At 33.2% G+C, this 10,404-nt stretch overlaps 1 protein-coding gene across 3 annotated transcripts in view; it reads left to right on the plus strand.

Moving 5' to 3' along the window:
- Positions 1-1,490: 1,490 nt before the first annotated feature.
- LOC128896133 (monocarboxylate transporter 13-like) overlaps positions 1,491-10,404 on the plus strand; it is a 16,666-nt gene continuing 7,752 nt past the window's right edge. The window contains exon 1 of one of the 3 annotated variants that reach the window (XM_054159359.1): positions 1,491-2,063. The gene's annotated coding sequence lies outside the window, so the exon portion shown is untranslated. Of the gene's footprint in view, positions 2,064-7,003; positions 7,475-9,170; positions 9,259-10,404 lie in introns of those variants that run through there. The other 2 variants (XM_054159364.1, XM_054159371.1) reach the window with 2 other exon arrangements.

The following is a 10,404-nucleotide window of genomic DNA, read 5'->3' on the forward strand; positions in this document are numbered from 1 at the left end:
TACTATGTAGTTAAACTACGGATATATTTATGCAAATTCATATTTTCACAGATACAGAAAAACAATTGAAACTTAAATGAAAGCACGTCTTATCTTCTGAACCTGGAACTAAACTGCGAATGTTTATGCATTTATGACAAATAAAAATATGGTGTAATTCATGAGAATATAGACAAATGAAAAAATATATAAAATATAATATACATATAGATACGTACACGCACGCATACAGTCAAGTCTCATAAGTATACGTACCATCTATGTCTATTAAAGAAAGTCTGTATTGAATGATAGGTTTGATGTTTGCAAATGGATGTCGTACTATAAATATCTACACGAATAAACTTTATACGTGTATATATTTATAATTAAATATTTATTTGTAAACATCAAACTTATCGTTTAATTTAGAGAAATTTCACCAATAGACATAGAAAGTACGAATGCTTATGGTATTAGCTTTATATAACAATATTATATTATAATTAATAACGGAAAAGTGAATTGTTGTGTAGTGATTTCCCGATGAAAGTTTTATTTCTATATTATAGTGAATCTGCGTGCTCGTGAAATTAAATATGTGATTGAAAATAAATAGTATCAAATAAAATAGAACTGTAAGGATGGAAAATGAATTGAATAATTGTTAAATAATTTCATTGTCCAGCTTTACGCTTCTGTTTGATTTGATATTATTAGCTTGATACTTTCAATTGTCATTTTGATAACTTTCTCGATTGAAATAAGTAGTAGGATAATATGGCTGTGCAGAGGAAAAGGGAAATGTCTCCATTTCACCGCTATCTACTTTCCTTTATACTGTTACATAATTGTGCTGGTGTACCAACGTTATTGTTTTGACGTCATTTTGAACATAACGCTGTATCTTTCCAGTCAATCGTATTAGTTATATTGTCAAAAGCTTCGATCGGAAAGCAGATTTAATTAAGTCATCAGAATTACTGTAAAATTAATTTTTATACACCTATCTCCCCACTCTCCTCCAGATTTACACGGTACTTACTTTTTTGACATGATTTCACTTTTATACGGTTTGCAAAATAATGGATTTCTAAAAGTGAAATCTGTTAAAAACAAAACTTTATCGTCGTATTCTATTACTTTTTGTTTGTTAACGCTAATATTAATCTTGAAAAAAAGGGATTCACCTTTGTTCGCGCACAGAAAGCAGTCAACCGTGTCAAGTTGAACATAAAATATTATAATTTCCTCGATAATTAATGCCAGTGGTTTCAACTTTTTAATTTGAAAATCAAAATTTGGTATTCCTTTTTGAATCGTACAATTTTGAAACATCATATCTAATAGTTAGGGACAAACAATTATAGTCTTTATGTTGTATAATTCGATTAAAATATCACAGGTATTGGCACGTCGAAAGAAATGCTTAAAAAATAAGAAACGAGAAGAAAAGTTATATGTGGAGAAACCCGATATTAAAATTATAAAATATAATTTTGGTACATTTGGTATATTTGTTATTTTTCGAAGGGACTGATATTTTTTGTCTTGAATTTTTATTTTTATTTTACGTCGAAATAAATGAATTTAATGAAGTAACCGTGATTCTGATACAAATGGGGGATAGTCGTATTTTGCAAATAACATTGGAGAAAATATGGGTCAAATCGAGAACTGGTGAACTAATCTCCTTTCTAGATACAGCTGGCTTACTACTCGTAGCTACTAGAAGAACATACTTCTGGTCCAGCTGAGACCTTGGGAACCGCAGAAACGAAGACTCCCCGGATTTATGATGCCACGATATGCTCACCATTTTGGTTTCGTTGAAGCCGAAGGCAACCTTCGAGTGTCCCTCCGCCTCCAGCTTGAGTTGGACTGAAAGAAAAGGAAGAGGGAAAGGAACAAGTTCTTCGGTGCCTGTGCACAGTCTAGTTCAAGACTCACGATGATAGTGAACGTCCCATGAAGATTCCTCCGTTCGGCCGCCCTTCTCTGCCTAAACCAGAAACTAAGTAGTGTCACCCAGTGTGTGGACACCGACCACCATTATTCGCACGGGTCGCGGGGACCAACGACAGGTCAGTGCACGTTTGCGTCTTTAGAATGCAATTAACGTAATTTTCCCTCGATAAAATGCAACCACGATTCATTTTATTGCTCCTGAATCGAGCGGCACTCGCTTCGTTCAGCAAAGTTTTTTTTTTTCTGCCATAAGAAAGCGTAACATTATTTTACAATGTCTGGACCCCAAAAATTATAATACAAACCCATGGAAATTAGGAACAAGTAACCAAGTTATGCAACGAAATCTAGTAAATAATTTTCATTAAAGTTCATTTAAATTACCAATAACGAAGTGAAGGAAAAATTTGTATTTTGAATTGATATTTCTAAATTGTAACAAAAATTCTTTTGGCTTCATCTTGAACACATGTAAATTAGGAACACGTAAGAAAGTTATGCAACGAAGTCTTGTAATTAATTTTCTTTGATGTATCCAATAAAAGTGGGCGAATATAGTTCATTTATAATTGGAATAACAAGGCGTAGGGAAAGCGTACCTTTTGAATTGGTATTTAAAAAAATTGTAACAAAATTCTTTTGGCTTCATCTTGAACGCATTTAAGTTAGGAACACGTAACAAAATTATGCAATAAAATCTTGTAATTAATTTTCTTCGATGTATGATATAAAAGTGGGGAATACAGTTCATTTAGATTTTGATTAATAAGGCGTAGAAAAAGGGTACAATTATGAATTGTTATTTAGAAGAATTGTCACAACATTTTTTTGGCTTCATCTTGAAAACATTTAAACTGTATTAATTGTAATTTAATTTTAATTAATTTTCTTTTACATATCCAATAAAAAGTATGGAGTAAAGTTAATTTAAGATACGAATTACGAGGCGAAGGAATTCTAGAAGGGAAAATGTACATTTTACGATCCTGCTGGCTTTATCTCGAACAAATAGAGTATTAACGATTCAATCATTTCCATTGTTCTGTAGATAGGCGTGATCAAACATTCTGAACGATTCAAGTTTCTTTCTGAGTGTTCTATTTTCAAGTTTAGCTGTTTGTTAATTAAATATATATATATATACATGTTATTATATTTGATAAGAAAGGTGTCTTGATTTCCAAGTTGATCCAATCCTGAGTTTCAGGTTCCTCGACGTTTTAGTCTGTACATGCAAACACTTTTCCATTTGAAATAATTGTACGCAGGTATCATGCAATTTCTGACAATCTAATGTAATCGTACACATTATATTCGCATACACAGTCTCTGTTATGTTACTTTAACGTGCAAATTAACGGCAACGCAGCGCTTTCCTTGCACGCACTGAATGTAAATTTTATAATGTTCAATCGCGTGTGAAACCTATGGATATCAGTCGATTGCGAGCGATTCAAACTTTTACTCAAGTTGCATCATTCCAATCAAATTGTTTACGCTACCAGTGAAATAACTATTGTTACCGCGTATGGTTTATAAATATTCACGGGACAATAAGGATTATATTTTCATTATGAATATGCGAACAACTGGATTGAATTGATTGCATTTGGAACACTCGAACGTTCGTATACTTTTGCATGTTTGTTAATGTTAGATAATTGTTATCGTAAGTTTAGACATTTTTGTTGTTGTTTGTTTCATCTGTAAGAAGGGCGAATACGTGCTAAATTTAGACGTGAAAAGATATTATTCTATAAATAGCAAAATTTTCTTGTCAATATAACTATCTTTATAGGGACGCTTTTAACCATGAAATAATGCTTACGAATATTGATACGTGCTCATATAAGCGTAAACAAGTTTCAAGGAACACGGCATTAATGCCTCTATGATTTGTAACTGTCTGAAAACCTTCGCGGGTTTCTGATGAATGGCGACGATTAAATTACTATTTTAAACAAGACTCTGAAAGGTCTTCCACGAAGCATTTTATTACGCAGATAATTTCTAAATAAATTGCCAATGTTTTCAGTCATATCATTCTCGCCATACGTTCATAAATCAATCGATTTATTCTGTCAGGGATTTTGTTTGGATCGAGCTGTGTTACAGATCGTACGAAATTGGAAAAGGGATGCAAGTTTAATTCATCGTTGTGCTATCTTCGAAATTGTTTAAAAAATATAAGCTACCAAAGTTGAATGTTTTCACCGTTCTTTTAAGAAGACTGTTTTTCTAATAGAATTTTTAATTTCCAGAATTCTTTAAGATTCAGACTACAGTATTTTTTTGTTTTGTTTCAATCACAAATAATCTTGTGTTAATCATTTATTTGTTTTATTCGTGAGGGTATTTTCGCAACATCAAAACATTCAAAATATATTTATTTTGTAAAGTTTACTCCTGAGATAAATCTCAAACTTATAATTGAATAAAAAATATGTCATATATTCTCGATATCTATAAATGTATATTGACCATTCTAATGGAATTAGGAATTGATTAAAAATATATAATTAATCCAAAAAGAAGTAACCCAAAGTTAAGCTCTGACCACAAATTAAAAAGTTTGCAGCAGTTTTAACGTACGTTTTTTTGTAGTTTTCCTTAATTCCTATGCTTAAAGTCGTTGACTATCCTATAAAAGATTTATTACATAAAAAATCTACCAAAATCAAACATATAAGTTGATTTGAAAAAATCGATTTTTTATTTTTTCAATTAAAAATGTAATTATAGCTCTGCATCCTTTGATTACAGAAGATAAATGGAAGTATGTGGGAAAGTAGATTAAGTAGAACTAGTATGTGGTTAATGTCAGGAGCCAAAAGGATCAAATAGGAAATTAGTAGCTAATAGTGTCATTAATATTAACGCTTTATCTACCGGACTATTTAGAAACAGTCTTTAATTCAAAAAAAGATTTTCTACACTATCATATGCCAATCTTGGCTGACAATAATTTCTCCATACTGTTACCGGGTACATTGAAAGCCAAGTTTGTTTCCAAACACTGATCATTGTAAGTAGACAACCATCAACACAGTAAATAAATTCGAATAGCTAAATACTGCAATTAAAAAGCCTATAAATAGGCTCCCGGTAAATAAAGTGTTAGTTTTTGTAACATTCTACTTGTCTACTTCGATAAGTATATAAGAATAGCCTATGTAGGTATTTTATAAATTCACACATCATTCATTTACACCTATGTGACGTTATTACCGCGTATTATTGGCGGCAATGCGCAGACTGTCCAAGTTTGACGCACGCGCTCAGAATTAGACATCCCTATAAAAGGGGTCGCAAAGACGTATGAATCGGAGAAGGCCCAAGGAGGCCCGAGCAGGCCCAAGACAGTTCATTGCGTCCTAAGAGTGTTGCACTATAACACCATTCATAATAAAAAGATAATATATCCCAAAGAAATCTTGAAAATTTGAATTTTTATAAAATGAAATTTTCGTTGGTATGTGTTTACCCAATTAAAGTATTCCAATCTTCTGGTATGGGGTTAGTTATCTTTAAGAGACTTATATCGATCTGTAACAATCACGAAATTATGCCATGGGCCTCATTCGAAACATTGTTGAATACATCTTTAAAAATACTATCATATCACGAATAAATATGTGTTCAAACAATTTAATTTAATTCTTTCATACGAAATCATATAATATCTCTGATAACCAATAACAGTATTGATGACGGTTAGTAATACACCATCAACCTGAAATCAAAGTAAGTGCCCTGCGAATTGTCTGCAGGAAAAATATTTCCTACAAAAAAAAAAGACTATTTACGCCGTACCATTTCCCCTTTTATACCAACGAGCTTTCATAACAATCATTTTATCATATCTTTAACGGTTGTTGAGATATTCAGGTCTGTTGAGCTAAAACGGGGGCATACTGTAGGAATCGGATGTGAATCAAGGACTTGTGAGAAAGGTATCGGTCGTTCTCCCCTCTAGGGGCGAATATAGGAAGTGCCGCCACACCTTGGCCATTGCAGAAGTTTTCGCTTCAATTTCCTGCTGTAATCGAGGATCTTACTATATTTTGAATCGTCAAACTAGAGGAAACATCCTGCGTACACAGCTATTTATTGCCATTAATTAAACTCTGATAAAAAACGATTGTTTTTGTCTGAAACGAATGGCTGACTCATCTCTGGCTGAATGTTAATCGCATCTGGCACGATAATTTGCTCATGATAGTACCCGCAGGCTACTAATTATTCTTTAATCCTTAGTGTTTAGTCCAAGTCTCCTCCCAGGCGCAGGCAAAGTTTGGCGTTACAGTTCAAGTAATGCTTTTAGGCGATTCGAGACCAGAAAAGAAAAATACAGTAAACTTTCGTACAACGCGCCCATGTTATACAAGGGAAATTCTTACATCGTAGCACTATTTCCTATAACGCGATTTCATACAATGAGAAACTAGTGTACCGTCCGATGTAGAAATCAATATTGTGCCTTTCCATTCAATTATTTGTAACTGTACAGAGAAATATTTATCCTACGAGTAGTAACGAAACACACAGACTGTTTCAACATTTAGTTTTCCTACTATATGTACTCTCTTGGAATGTGTGACTGAGGGAAAATTAAAAGTTGTATGGTCTCTCTTTATAAATTAACGCTTCAATCTTAGAAAGCCACAGAATTCATTTCTACGCTTAATACTTAAAATAAATAAAAGTATTTTTTGATTAATCCCATCGATAACGTACTTTCTATTTCTAAACAAAAGTTAAACTCGACCGGCTATCAACGAGTTGACAACTTGGACCGGTATGGGTTAAATGGTGTATTTATCATGTTTCCGAATTAGCTCAGTTTCCCGGTCAAGTTTTCCTCTTGTACGTACCAGTAGGATCGTAGTTCGTCACCGAAAGTCGAAATGTTCTCAGACAAAAGTTGTTTTTTCCCATACAATCCAACTTACGCATTTCGTTGCCAGAGTTTTGTTATTTTTTGTTGCCGATCTTGCGTGGAATAACATGTTTGTATACGCTTCCTCGTTATTCCCATCTTAAATTCCTCAGATATTCGACTGCCATTGGTCACGTTCTGGTTTGATATCGGAGGAAAGTCTCTCTTCGCGATCGTTTAATTATCACACCACATGATAGCACACGTACGGTCGTTCATCTAATTAAAAATATTCGTGTTAGTCGTGGTTATAGTTACGGTTCCTACCACCTGAGTGTGAATCCTTTTTTTCTTTTTGGCACTTTCGCGTTTGCGAGAGTTTTAGTGTGTTACGCACGGGATGAAACCGCAAATACTAGAGACACGTCTATTCGAGTACCTCCGCGTGTGTTCGATCAGTGCGGAATTTTAGCACTTTTAAGAACGTTTAGCGAAACGTTAATTGCTTTGTGGTAATTGGAGCCTTGTGCTGCTATTTGCAACTATTCCTCGTACGTGGAAACGAACGATCGTTTATTTGGTCGAATATCGTCACGGGTAACTTCGAAACTTTTTTTTGTTCGTTCCTTGCATCTTGCGCCGAATAACGTGAGTAAAACTTGTTGGGAATTTTAGCTGTTCACTAACACGTTCGAATACATTTGATTTAGTTCGCGAGGAGTGTTGTATACCGTTGGAAATAATTATTATATTCTAGTGAAAGATCATTTTCACGAATTGAATGTAAAATTATGCGCAAATTGCAACGATTATAAATTTAAAAAAATATTCTTCTTGCTACTTTAGAAATTGTCGCGATATTGTGTAAGAACAAATGTATAAAATAGATTATTTGAGTAATTCCACTTTTTCTTCTTTTATTATAATGTTTGAGGGGAAAAAACTCAATAACGAAACTGCTTATTGGAGAATACTTATACGGGGTGAGTCTAGTAACTGGACCAGGGTTTATTGTGAACGCAATCTCTGTTCATTTTTATACAAATTATTAATATTTTAACGTGTAAGCGTTACTTAAACGCCTATGACACCAGAGATTAAAGATATGTCTTTCTAACAATGTATTTTGGAAATATTAACACTGAACCTACCGCAACTGGTCAAATGACCGTTTTCAAACTCTTATTACGTGAAATATTTTTGCATAAAGAGAGACTTAACTCGGTATTACGTGAAATATTTTTGCATTCAATTGAAGGAAATGCATTTAAGTTCAGTCATTTGACAACGCGCAGTACAAATAGAATATTGGTAGGTTTAGTGTTAACAAATAAAAAATGTTTTAAAACTTGTTCAACTTTCAAATTTTGAGAAACAATTTGCTTTTATTCTCTGATGTTTTCATATTCCAAGTATAATCGAACGTAGATTTTCAAGTTTGTAATATTTCCGAAATTATAGGCGTTTAAGTTTGAGTGTTGAGTCATTAATTAAGTAATATTTACCAATTTTGTAATACACTGTTGAAAATGTCTACAATTCCGATGGACATCTGTTGAAAGTTAACAGAGATGATTGCGTCACAATATTTGCTGACGAATCATGTATAATTTGGTAAAATGAAAAGGAAAGGAACAGAAACAGAAATCAGCAAAAAAAAAAAGGCAAATTAGGAGAAACAGGTACCTGCCAATAAAAATAAATTAATTGAAACTGAGAGAGAAATGAAACAAAGCTGGATAGTTAAAAGTTTTTTCAAACTTTCGTGTAGAATTTAATTCTCTGAATATTACATTCGTATTAGAAATGTTATATTCGTATTATATTATATTTTGGGTTGCGAATTTTCGATATTTTTCACATTCTAACTAATTTGTTTAATGTTCAGAGTCATGCTTTAATAGCTAAAAATTTATATGCATTTACGCATTAAATGAAATATATATTAGCTATACATGGACAGTTTAACATATTAACAATTTTTCTTAGACACTATATAGAGCTAAACACTTGACACAGGCGACTTGAATCGAGCTCTTCTATTTAAAGTGATAAGGAGGATATAATTAACCGATCGTTACCTGGTTTCTTTGGGAACGTTCGGCGCGCAGTATTATTTCTGTTTTAAGTGACTGGAAACAACGACCTTTCAAGGTCATCAACTTCTGTTTAATGGGCCCGTAAAGTTTAATTGTATTTATTCTCTAACGGAGACTTTTAAAGCAAGTACGACGACCCGCTGGTTCGAGGTTATTCAAGGTCAGTCTGGAGAAAAAATATTTTATTTCACTAAACCGATAAGGCAGTTCGGTAATTCGCTAATTTGCATATTTGACGATAGTGCAAGTGTTTAAAGTGGCGAGCAGTGATGCTTGTTCTGTAACGGTTATACAGAGCCCTAATGTCATTAGTATCCAGCGTTTATCTTCTAGGTATATAAAAGAATAATGAATGAATGAAAAATCGCACTATTTTTTTTATAAGTAATGGGGTGATTTAAATCATTTCTTTAAATTTGCGATTAAACAGCCAGTTATTATTTCTGGACACCGTATGAAAGCGTCTATCGAAGCTGTAGTGACAAAGGATACTACGATAAGGCACTATAGATGACGTTATCCTAAACTAAGAGAACTCTTGAAAATATTTGAAAATCGAAAAGAAATTCGTATCGTCACGTATTCACAATGTATTGTTGTACTAATATATGCATAATCTACTCACTACTCTGCTAAGCGGTATACTGAATTCATTGTAATTCAGTCCTGTATGCGCTTAGCTTGGACTTTCCCAGTTTAAGTATTAAGTATTAAGTATTATATTAGGTTGTCCTAAAAGTTTCTTTCGTTTTATTAATAATTAATTCATACACAATATTTTATGTTTTATGTTACATTACAAAATTGTGTACAATTCATTTCGCTTCATTATTGTTACAGCATCAATGTCTAAGAAATTAGATTGTCTATTTATATAAACACTGCCACAGAAAATAATTGAATGCAACTCACGAAAGAAACTTTTAGGACAACCTAATAGTTATTTGTCAAGTCAGATGTGTCCATGACAAGCTCCTAGAAATCTCAATTCATATGTAGCTGTTACGCTTACCATTCCACTAGGTAATATAGTAAATTCATCGTAGTTCAGTGTTCTATGAACTTAACTTGGACTTCTCTGTTATAAAATCTGACAAGTAGTATAGTAGTCAGGGCACAGGTGTTCAGGTCAAGCTCCTAGAAATGTATCAAGCACTTGAATTAACACGTGTCCGTTGTCTCCATCATACCACCCGATGATATAGTACATTTGTTATAATTCAGTTTTTTATGTGCTTAGCTTGGACTTCCCTGGTACAAGACCTATCAAATCCACAAGTGTCCAGACTAAGCTCCTAAAAATGTCTCAAGCACTTGAATTAGCATGTGCCTGTTGCCTTCACTATACCAGCCTGTGATATAGTAGATTTGTCATAATTCAGTACTCTGTGAGCTTAGTTTGGACTTCCCTGGTACAAGACCTATCAAATCTACAAGTGTCCAGACTAAGCTCCTAGAAATGTGTCAAGCACTTGAATT

The sequence above is a fragment of the Hylaeus anthracinus genome, unplaced genomic scaffold (assembly GCF_026225885.1).
Source record: "Hylaeus anthracinus isolate JK02 unplaced genomic scaffold, UHH_iyHylAnth1.0_haploid 0, whole genome shotgun sequence".
Lineage (NCBI taxonomy): Eukaryota > Metazoa > Arthropoda > Insecta > Hymenoptera > Colletidae > Hylaeus > Hylaeus anthracinus.